This window comes from Prionailurus viverrinus, chromosome B1 (genome assembly GCF_022837055.1).
Source record: "Prionailurus viverrinus isolate Anna chromosome B1, UM_Priviv_1.0, whole genome shotgun sequence".
NCBI classification, from domain to species: Eukaryota; Metazoa; Chordata; class Mammalia; order Carnivora; family Felidae; genus Prionailurus; species Prionailurus viverrinus.
This window is the reverse complement of record NC_062564.1, coordinates 177,326,985-177,339,534: the sequence shown is the minus strand read 5'-3', so window position 1 is coordinate 177,339,534 and position 12,550 is coordinate 177,326,985.

Below are 12,550 nucleotides of genomic sequence, written 5' to 3'. Positions count from 1 at the left end.
GGCCCTTTCATCATTAATTAGCAGGTATATTATTGCCTGAAACTGAGGAGTTGTAAGCAATGCAGTAATTGGTTACAAAGGTGCTTGTGGAAAAGACACTCTCAAAGCTATCTAGGATTAATGATTTCATGAGGTTGAGATTAAGTCAGCGAGGAGCCAATTAATACAAAAGGATAAGACACTAGTAATCCATGGCATGCAGTGACAAAATAGTTACTTAAAGTATTACCTATGATCACCTGGAATTAATTGCCTATTGAGAGTTAGGCTTTAACAGACTTGGTGGTATTATGGTCCATGACCATGACAGGTTTAACAGGGCAGTAGGGTTGAGAATGGCAGTTTCTGCCCATGCTCCAAAGATAGTGACCAACTCATGATTTCGATTTTCATCTCAAAAGTTGCTGAGAACACACAGGTCTTTTGTCCCGACCAAAGTAAGCACTTTTTAGCTGCAAAGTTTACATGTGTATAAATTTAAAAATAAAATCTGACCCTTCAGTTTGGTAAATTAAGTCATTCTATTAGTTTCCTAAGCGGCCTTAATAAAGGCAGCCTAAGAAGTAGATAAGCTTCAGGCTTTCCTAGGAAGTAGATAGGTTAAAACAACTGAAATTTATTTTCTTCCTGGACATTAGAAGTCCAAAATTAAGGTGTCATGGAATCTGGCTCCCTGACAGCTACACAGCAGAATCCTTCCCTGCCTTTGTAGTTTTTGTTATTTGACAGCAATGCTTGGCATTCGTCGGCCTCATACGCATCACTCTGGTCACATGACTGTCTTCTCCCTGCACGTCTTCGTAATGTCTTCCCTCTGCATATCTGGCCATGTCCTCATATAAAAACCTATGGGTGATTAGGATGGGCCATAATCCAGTGTTACTGGTGTCCTTATAAGAACCTATTTCCAAATAAGCTTGTATTCTTCTGAGGTACTGGCAGTTAGACTTCAACTTCTATTTTTTGAGGAATACAAGTCAATCCATAGTAAGTATATAAACTAAACACACAGTCTCAAATATTTTGTGAAAATTAGGACATTTAGTAAGAGAAAATGGGATAGTGAAATTTGGAAGGAGATAATTTGATAGTATTCCAGTGACATTCATAGGATTCCCAACCCCCCGCGCCAAAATATAAGACTGCTCCTGTCTTCTGCGAACAAATACAATGAATGTATGTGAGGGAATAATCTTAAGGAGATACAAATTGCTCCTCATACTCCTCTCTTGTTTTCCTTAATTTCCACCAGGCCTGTAATAAACACATCCAAGATGCTTCAAGAGAGAAATTCCAAAGCCAAAATTTCGTAGAAAATGGTGTATACACCAACATAATTGCAAGAGTTGGCTCATGTATTAGGTCCTGTAATCCAGGAGTTATGTGTGGAGATTCAGGGATTTCTAGATGAAGAAAGGAATAATATAATTGCACATTAGGCCAAATTTTTAATGTGGAACAGCTGCCAAAAATTTTGAGTCAATGTGCCAACTTGAGAAATTAGAAGTGGTTTTAATCGCCGGTTCATTATGTTGATGTGATTTGGAGGTCATTAGTTCATTCCATATGAAGTTGAAATTCCAGAAACTCCATGACAAAACATAAAATAAGATAAAAGCATAAATCAAGATATCCAAACACTGAGTGAATCGGAATGTTGGAACTGTTAGGTCATACAACATTCATTCCCTAACTATGTCCCTGAGAGAATCCAGAGACCACTATTTTTTAAAACATAAATTTTTTAAAACATTCATAAAAACATACATAAATATATACATATATATATAGGAAATGCTCCATTGCCAAAACAATGGTCTTTTAATTACTCTTGGGTATTTTAATAGTCAATACAGTTGTATTAACAATCAGAATGTAGGGGCACCTGGGTGGCTCAGTCAGTTGAGCGTCCAACTTCGGCTCAGGTTATGATCTTGTGGTCTGTGAGTTCGAGCCCCGCATTGGGCTCTGTGCTGACGGCTCAGAGCCTGGAGCCTGCTTCAGATTCTGTGTCTCCCTCTCTCTCTGACCCTCCCCCACTCATGCTCTGTCTCTCTCTCTCTGTCAAAAATAAATAAAACATTAAAAAATTTTTTTTTAAAAAAACAATCAGAATGTAAACTTCATGAATCATGGTTCTGGACAACTGCTGATATTATGTCCGGGATTTACTAAGTGTCACTAAGATCACCTTTGATTTATTGAACTGGAATGGGGTAGGAGGGGAGCAGAAAAGCTCTCTTATTCTGGAGACTAATTTGAAGCTCCTTAAATGGCTCTGGCTGTAATTCCCAGTCCTGAGTTAGTTCACAGGTACGGAATTCGTTGAAAAACTCTGAGTCTGGATTCTATTTTGGAAGAACTATGAGATAACTCCATAAGTACACCTTCTTTCTAGTCTTCCCCAATTGGCACTTGCAGCCATTTATCAGAGGGAATGTTCACGGGGAAAAGAACATTTGGGGGGATTTTTGGAGGTGTTCTCTGAGATAACACTGATCCTTGGCAACAAAATTCTGTTGTCCACCAGCCAGAAGAAGGGGCTTATATGGCTCAGATGATAAGTGATTCTTGAAAAGTTCATCAGGCTTGGGAAACTAGTCTATGGCAATTTCCTTACTTCAAAAGTTTATAATGTTTTAGTTTTTTATCATGAAATAAATACAGATTCACAGGAAGTTGCAAAGGTAGAACTAGGGAGGCCCAGTGTACCCTTTACCCACTTTCTCCCAATGTGTACCTCGAACATTATTATAGTACAATATCAAAACCAGGAAACATTGGCACAAAATGTGTGTATAGTTCTGTGACATTCAGAGACATATAATCATGTGCAATCAAGACACACACGTATTCTACCAAAACAAAAACAAAAACCCTACCTCATGCTATCTCTGTATAGACACATCCACGTCCCTACCCCAACCCACCGTTACTAACCCATGGCAACCACTAATCTGTTTTCCATCTCTATCATCGGTAACTTTGTCATCTTGAGAATGTTATATAAATTGGATTGAAACTATTGGCTCATAAAAAGTCCCAGGATACTTTGTTGAGTGAAGTCACCAGTTACAAAACAACCTATAGAGGAGTCTAATTAAAGTTCAAAGTGTAGTTCATTCCCCAACCCTTTAAAGGAGGAAAATTGAAAGAAGAAACAGGGAGAAGCCTGCCCCACCCCTCCCTTCTCTGTTTCTTATATGCTTTCTTAAAATTTGCTGTGTTGAAACAAGTAGGTAGGATTTTGTAACTCTTTAAACAATTTGGATGTATCCAGTTTAAAGTTTGATCATTCAGATCCTACAGGTTCCCCCACTAATCTGCATCCTCACTGTCTCCTGAATGTGAATTACTTCTTGCTTCTTTTATCCTCCACCTACATCAAACCTCTCATTCTTCAGATCTCAGTGCACACACATCTCATTTCTTTGTTTTTTCAGCTTATTCAGGCCCGTTCGCATGCAGGGCACTGACCGTCTGTCCCACTGATGTATCACCCTGAGCCTGTCCTGTGCCAGCGTGGTGCACCTGTCCTTGACTCTCCTTGAAGTTAAGATCATGGAGAATAAAAGGCTACTTTTTTTTTTTTTCTTTTCTTCCTTCACTTCTTGGAGTTCAAGGCCTGACATGGTATAGCTTACATGAGAACATGACCTCAGGAATCAGACAGGTGGCCTGGGATCCTGACTCTTCCTTTTTCTGGCTTTGTGCTTTGAGCAAGTTAATGCCTCTGCATTTCAATGTCCTCACCTTTAAAGAGTAATGATAGGCATCCCATAGCATACATGTGAGAATTAGATGAAATTATGAATGTGAAATGTCTAGAAGAGTGCTAAGCAGATAGAAGAGTCCCAACCAAGGGTAGATCCTGTTGATCTTAAAACTATGAGTAATGGGGGCGCCTGGGTGGCGCAGTCGGTTAAGCCTCCGACTTCAGCCAGGTCACGATCTCGCGGTCCGTGAGTTCGAGCCCCGCGTCAGGCTCTGGGCTGATGGCTCAGAGCCTGGAGCCTGTTTCCGATTCTGTGTCTCCCTCTCTCTCTGCCCCTCCCCCGTTCATGCTCTGTCTCTCTCTGTCCCAAAAATAAATAAACGTTGAAAAAAAAAATTAAAAAAAAAACTATGAGTAATAATAAAGTCTTATTTGATAGTGAAAGAAAAGAAATTGTACCTTACAGGATTTTCTCTCTAGGGAGAGAGTATCCTTGAAGAGATTGAAAGAGATCGCTGTTGTACCTAAATATCTTGGCAAAGAAATGTTAAGAGAAGGTTGGAAAGGGCAGTGAGGTTTGTCCAAAAGAGTCATATCCCTTGAGCAATCATCTCAGTCAAGCCACTGATTCACCCAAAGGACAGTACTTCTGGGTGCCTCAGTTTCTATGACTTTAGATCCCTGGGGACAAAAGAGTGAACCACCCTCCGATGTGAAATAATTTTCCACAGGTAGAGAAGAGAGGTGGGGGGGGTCCATCCTTCAATCTGTGTGTCTGGGACAAGTTAGTATCCTCACCTCAGTCAAGTTATTGCTGCTTAAAGTGTGGGCAGGGAGACAGCAGCATCATCACCAGCTGGACATGTATTAGAGATGCAGAACCTCAGGTCCTGTGTCAAGCCTGCAAAATCAGAATCAACAAATGGATTTGCACATTTCAGTGTGAGAAGCACTGACTAGTATAATTTCTGGTTTGTGGGTGCATTAAAGTTTGAAAAGTGCTGGCTTGGAGTCTTTCTGTGTTCATAAGGTCCAGTCAGAGGCAACCGCAGGGATCCCAGGGAGAACAGGTGGATTGGAGCAGGTGGTGAAATGAAAAGATGCACGTCGAGTCTGTCATATCATGAAAGAGAGATGCCAGGATTTGCTGAACGGCTGATGGGGAGTGAGAGGCAATTTCCTGGGTCTGTTCTGTAACCCTCTGGAGATCAGCCTTCCCAGAAGATTTCCCACCTCTCCTTCAGGGGCCACTGGCACAGAAAAAATGCCTTTTGAAACAAGGTGGATGAAGCGTACAAGTTCATCACTGTTCCTCCTGAAACCCTCTAAAATGTCCTTAGAGAATGAAAACAGGTCCACGGGACAAGGAACGCAGTAGGTGTTCAGAGTGATGAGAAGGTCAGTAATTGTTTAAAGAGCAAAGCAGAGGAAGCAGTGAGTGGAATGGACTCAGAGTGACAGAGGCCACAAAGTGCCTGCAGTCAGAGATGTAAACAAAAACTTGGTGGACCCACCTGAGAGGTTCAGAAATTGGTGGCTCCACACACTCTAGAAAGTGGGGTTGAGGGAGCGCCTAAGAAGGATGGGTTGTTTAATGCCAGAGTAAGAAACTGTTAGATATACACAGACATAGCTCCACTCAATTTCACCGGAGACCACAGGGTGACCATTTGGAAAAATAGAAAACAGCTGGCCCCCTCCAGTGTGAGGTGGGAGAGATGGAAGTCCGCTCCCTGAGGGGTTGACTATCAACTCAGAGAAAAGACTCCCAACGTTGACACTTCAGCCTCCTCTGAATGTACATTCTTCCTCTCCATAGTCAATTCTATCCCTGCACTCAAGTTCCTGGCCAAAAATTTTAGTCCCTTTTTCTTAACTATGAATGCACAAAGACCACCAGACAAGAAGTCCCCCAACACAAAAACAGACGAAGGCAGTAGTCAAAGAAACTCAGAAAAAAATGGACAAGAGAGGAAAAAACTTCCCTAAAAACTCACAAACTCCTCCAGGAAGTAAGAGAAGCTATGCATCTGTAGGAAAAAGGTCAAGATATTGGGGAAAAAATGGGAACATTCACAGCTTCCAGATGAGGGTTAGGGAAAAGGAAAAAAATAAAAACAAGAATTCTATAGAATTATTAGAAGATAAGAATGAGAAACTTTGCAAAAAAATTACATATATATGTATGTATACATACATATATATGTATATATACATATACATACAACTAAAGAATCAAAATGTCAACTTTAGGAGAAGAAAAGAAGATGAGAAAGTTGTCTAGGGAATTAAACACCTGACAAATATGAGATATATGGAAATTATCAAAGAAATGCAGGGAAGTTCCCCACAGCTGAGGAATATGTGTTCTGAGACCCGAGTGAAGGCAAATCACCGTGAAATATCAGTGCACCAGAAGTAAAGAGAAGATCTTAAAGTTCCAGGAAGAGCAAAGAGTCTCTATAGTAAATATCAGTGATCTGACTCTCATTAGAGTTTTCCACAGCAACACTGGGAGCTAGAAGACCATGCAACCATGCCTTCAAAATGCTAAGTTCAAAGTACTCTAATATGGAATTCTTTGTTTAACAAACTATCAAGCGTCACAATAGAACACAGATACTTTCAAACATTCAAGGTCTCAAAAAACTTATCTCCATGAGCTCTTTCTTAGGCCGGCTGTGGGCGTGTGTTTATACAACATGAGAGAAGAAACTGAGAAAAAGGTAGGCAGGGAGTTTCAGCAAAGGGAGCCAACACAGGAGAGCAGAAAAGGGACTCATAGGAGTGATAGTGAAGTTACTCTCAAGCAACAGCTCTGCTGGGAGCTAAGGGAGGAACTAACTGGTCCAGAAGGGAGCTGGAAGACCAAAGATACCAGATAATACTCCTCCAAGAAAAATATAGGAACACCAAATTGTCTAATGCATTGTCTGTGTGGGGAAAATGGTTTTAAAGATAAATGGAAACTTTTGAAAATTAGCCATATGTGGATGAGAAGTAAATAATTATTTTGTTATTTTATTTTTTTAATTTACATCCAAGTTAGTTAGCATATAGTGCAACAGTGATTTCAGAAGTAGATTCCTTAGTGCCTCTGACCCATTTAGCCCATCCCCCCTCCCACAACTCCTCCAGTAACCCTCTGCTTGTTTCTCATATTTTAGAGTCTCTTATGTTTGTCCTCCTCCCTGTTTTTGTATTTTTTTTTGCTTCCCTTCCCTTATGTCATCTGGAGAAGAAAATAATTATTAATTTTTTTTTAATGTTTATTTTTGAGAGAGAGACAAAGACAGAGCAGGAACAGGGGAGGGTCAGAGAAAGAGGGAGACACAGAATCCGAAACAGGCTCCAGGCTTTGAGCTGTCAGCACAGACCACGACGGGGTGCTTGAACCCACGAACCATGAGATCATGACCTGAGCTGAAGTCAGACACTTAACCGACTGAGCCACCCAGGTGCCCCAGAAGAAGAAAATAATTATTAAAAAAAAGAGAAAAAAACATAAGTTCAACAAAACTTCAATTATCTTTTCCTCTTTGGTTCAATGAGAAGTATTTACATTGTTATTAATATTGGCTTGACTGAAAACCCAGACAAACCACACTGGGGAGTGTTTGTTTCTTGGGGGCAACAGGGTGGCCGTTTGTGGGAATATAAGAGAGTTGCATTACTTTCCTGTTATTGCTATAACACATCACCACAAAACTTAGTGGCTTGAAACTACATAAATGCGATATCCTACCTTCCTGGATTCAAAAATCTGAAATGAGTCTAACTGGTGTCAGATGAGCTGCGTTCCTTCTGGGAGCTCGAGTGGAAAATCTAGAGGCTGCCTGCATTCCTGACTTTTGGCCCCATCCTCTATCTTCAAAGCACAAAGTGCCAAGCTCCACTTCCATCCTCACATGTCCTTTTTCTGACTCTACCCGCCTCTCTCTCTCTCTCTCTCTCTCTCTCTCTCTCTCTCTCTCTCTCAAAGCCTGTCTCTCTCTCCCTCTTAAAAGACCCTGTGATTATATTGTACCCTCTTGAATAATATAGGACAATCTTCCCCATCTCAAGATCCTTTACTTTAACACACCCTGCAAAGTTCTTTATGCTATGTAAAGTGACATTTTAATAGGTCCCTGGGAATAGGCTGACAAATTTGAGGGGAAATTATTCTGCCACCATTAAGAGCTATGGTACGCAATGTGCTCAGTGGATGAATAGGGATATAACCATTCAAGCATGTTATCAGGAATTATAGGTGGGGCGCCTGGGTGGCTCAGTTTGTTGAGCCTCTGAGTCTTGATTTTGGCTCAGGTCATAATGCCGGGTTCGGAGGGTCAAACCCCATGTCCAGCTTGGCGCTGAGCATGCATCCTACTTAAGATTCTCTCTCTCTCTCTCTCTCTCTCTCTCTCTCTCTCTCTCTCTCCCTTTGGCCCTCTCCCTTGGTCACACTTGTTCTGTCTCTCATAAAATAAAATAAAATAAAATAAAATAAAATAAAATAAGGGCACCTGGGTGGCTCCGTCGGTTGGGTGTCTGACTTTGGCTCGGGACATGATCTCATGGTCTGTGAGTTCCAGCCCCACATCGGGCTCTGTGCTGACAGCTCAGAGCCTGGAGCCTGTTTCAAATTCTGTGTCTCTCTCTCTGCCCCTGCCCTGCTCATGCTCTGTCTCTCTAAACCTCAAAAAGGAATAAATGTTAACAAAAATTAAAATAAAATAAAAAAGAATTATAGAGGTAAATTCCAGAAGAATTCACTTAAAAGGGAAGTGGAACCAGAGATGGGGTGGCAGAACCAGATGATAGTTATTTTTACTGTAAGCCTTTTGGAACTCTTTGAGTGTTTAAACCACATGTATCTAATGCTGTGATAACGAGTAAAATGACATTGTAAAACCCAGTTCCATACCCAACAAATCAAAATTCTGAGTGGGAACCCTAGATTCGGTATTGTTTGCCTATTCCCCAGGTTGTTAAATGCCGAGAGAGCCAGGTTGGGAACCTCTGGAGTCACCATGAATATGTTATGGCCAGGTTCATGTCCACTCTGGTAGTTTCTCTCTAACTCGTCTCCTAACCAGCTGGTGAGGGGTAGAAAGTTGGGCCCACACAAAGGACTTCTTTTGAATGCCTCTTGCCCAAGTCTATTTCATTACATGTTAAGGCCAAATGAGTCAGCATTCGCTAAATGCTCATGGAAAGATGCATGGACATACGACAAATATCAAAGGAGGTTTCGAAGCTACCAGAATGGTGATTTCCCAAGTACTCATCTTCTGACTAGTTTTGATTCATTTTAAAATCTTTTCACTGGTCTTCAAAAGAAAGGAGGAAAATAAGTAATGTGTATAGGAAGTTTGCATATATGTAAATACTTTAACTGAAAAATTGTCTTTTGTTTCGAGGTAACTTTCTTGACCTTTTTTTCTTTTTCTGTTAAAAATATATTTTCATAAAATGATACCAATTATGTATATACTTTTAAATTTTTTCTTATTTGCCAAAAGGGAATTTTTTTGTTCAAAAGAATTCCCTAATTTTTGTTACTTTTGAAATTGTAAGTGTCTAAGAAATTTAAAATCTGGTGAGTCCGTACAATTTTCTTGGTTGTGGCTCCTGGCCATCATTGTATGTTGCTTTGCACCAAAATTATATGTCCACTGGTCAATTTCCCTGTGCCATTTTGGACAATGACTTTTATTTTGGTACCCTGGTCAATCACCATTTTGGTGAATAGATTAATGAGTGAGTGGATAACTCTTAGAAGCTAAGAATGTGAGCTAGATGAGAAATCATTTTTGTGTGATGTTTCAGAATCATATATTCATTGATTATACTATATAATTAAGCCTGGGCAAGGACTGTATATAAATATGCATTTCAAAAAAGGCTCACACATTGTGGGTGATTAATAGAGGTTTAATAATGATGATCAAGGGGCACCTGGGAAGCTCAGTTGGTTGAGCATCTAACTTGAACTCAGGTCATGATCTCACGGTTCGTGGGTTCGAGCCCTGTGTCAGGCTCTGTGCGGGACAGAGCCTGGAGCCTGGAGCCTGCTTCAGATTCTGGGTCTCCCTCTCTCTCTGCCCCTAACCCACTTGCATTCTGTCTCTGTCTCTCTCAAAAATAAATAAAAATAAAAAAAATAATGATGATCATTCTTTGGGTATCATATTCCTTTTTTTTTTTTACTTATCTCAGCTTTGTTAGACATGTCCTGTAAGAAGGATGCAGAAGGACCCCATTCCACAGCAATTGTTATTCTGGGAGGTGACCTTGTATGTTCCTGAAGAGATGTGGCAGAAATTTGCTTATCCCTGAGAGAGTTTGGGTGTCAGAGCACTACCCTGGACAAATCCGGAAGAGTAATTAATGCTTTTTGATATAACCATTTTAAAAAGTCCATTATTCCTCACTAAGATGGAAAACAGGGAGAAGGTTCTAATGTTGAAGGGGGCTGATGGTACAGCCAGCTAGTTCTGATTCCATAGTGAGGATGTGTGAATCAGGGCGAGGATGGCTTTAGAGCAACATCACTTCCTAACAGTTTATCATTTCAATGCCCAAACCTTCCATCTTTTATTTTATTGCATTAGTGCCCAACTCTTGGATCCCCAGCTTGGACATCTCTTGTGAGAATTCAGGCCCATAAATCCATATTCCACATAACATTGCTTCTGACCAACAAACTCACTTTACAACAGTGTCACAATGACCTCAAACTCATGGAAATCACTGGTCTTACCATGTTTCTTACCATGCTGAAGCAGCTGGATTAATAGAATGTTGCAAGAGCCTTTGATGACTTAGTTTCACCATCAAGTATATGACAGTATATTTCATGGCTAGGGCAGTGTCCTGGAGGCTGTATAGACTTTAAGTCAGTGCAGCCAGAATTCACAGGTTTAGGAATCAGAGGCCGGTAACAGGAGTGGTCATACTCACTCTTACCCCTAGTGATCCACTAGTAAAATTTTTGCTTCCTGTTCCTGTGATCTTATGTTACACTAGACGAGGGGTCTCATTTCCAAAGAGACGGAGGCTTCTGTTAGGAGACACAACAATGATTCCATTCAACTGGAATTTAAGATGGTCATATAGCCACTGTGGGCTCCTCATGTCTCTGAATCAACAGACAGGAAAAGAACATTATTATACTGGTTACAGTAATAAAGCCTTACTCCCACGAAACAATTGAACTGCTACAACCCTATGGAGATAAGAGTGTGTCGAGAATAGAGGAATTCTCATAGGGTGTCTCGTACCATTAACTTGCCCTGTGAGTAAAGTCAATGGTAAATGACAAACACCCAATTCAGGCAAGATTACTAATGATCCAGACTCTTCAGAAATGTAGATTTGGGTAAAGAACCATGATGGCTGAAGTGCTAGTTGACAGCAAAATTACACAGAATTGGGTAGTGGAAGAAAATAGTTATAAATACCAGCTACAGCCATATAACAAGTTACATAAATGATGGCTGTAATAGTTATATTTCTTCCTTACTGAATTAGAACAAATGGACCAAGTATAGCAAAGATGTTCTTTAAGAAGAACAAAGTTGGAGATACTGCTTCTAGACATCAAGACTTAATGTGATAGCAATTAAGATGTGGCATTGGTATAAGGATAGACAAATGTACCCGTTGAAAAGAATGGAATGTCCAGAAAGAGACTACCTTTGATTTATTATAAAGATGGTATCATGGGGTATGTATGGCCTTTTCGATAAATGTTGTTGTGTCATTTGGATATCTGTCAATAAGAATCCCTCTTCATGTCCTATACAAAAAGTCAGGAAATCTTGTAGATCTAAATGTAAACAGTTAAGATAACAAAATTTTGCCCCAAGGTTTGTATTGCCCCCAGGTTTATATTCAGATATAAATGGCATACATCACTGAGTTTCAGGTGTATGAGTTTCAGGTGTATTGAATAAAGGTTTGACTTACAAACATTGTGAAATAATTGCCACAATAAGTTTAGTTAACATCCATCATTTATATAGATACAATAGAATGACATTGGAAAGAAATGTTTGTTTCATATATATATATATACATATATATATATATATATATATATATATATATATCAGTTATCTTTGTATTTCCCTCTCTTATCCCCCATCACAAAAGTAAAATATATTGACTTTATATAACAGTACTTAAGTATTGTTAACTTTATAAAATAGTATTTAAGTTATTACGGGACATGAAGAAGAAAAGTGACAGTCATAGAGGTCTTTGCATCCTCTTCGGGGGAACAGGTAGTGCATTTGCAGTTTGCAGGATAGTACACAACATGTTAGGCAAAAGCATGAATGTGTTTTTGTCTTTATTTGGATTAAATATGGTTTAATGTAATGCATATAGGTGGCAAGTACACAAGGGATGGACTTGTGATGATTAATTTGATGTGTTAACCTGCCCAGACCGTTGTACTCAGATAATTGACCAAATGCGTGAATGTTGCTGGGAAGGTGTTTTATGAGTGAGATAATATTTAAATCAGTAAACTTTGAGTAAAGCACACTGACTTCTATAATGTGGGTTGGCCTCATCCGAGGCAGAGGGCTTAAGAAAAAAGATGAACATCCCTCAAGGAGGAGGTAACTTTGCCGTCAAACTCCCTGAGGTCTCAAGGCATAATATTAACTCTTCTGCAGGTTTCCAGCCTGTTAGTGTGTCATACAGATTTTGGACTTGACAACCTCACAATTGTGTGAACCAATTACTTCATGTAAACCTCTCTCTTTCTCTTTCTCTTTCTCCCTAAATATAATAATAATACAGTTGTATAGAATAGGTCATTTTATACACATATAAGTA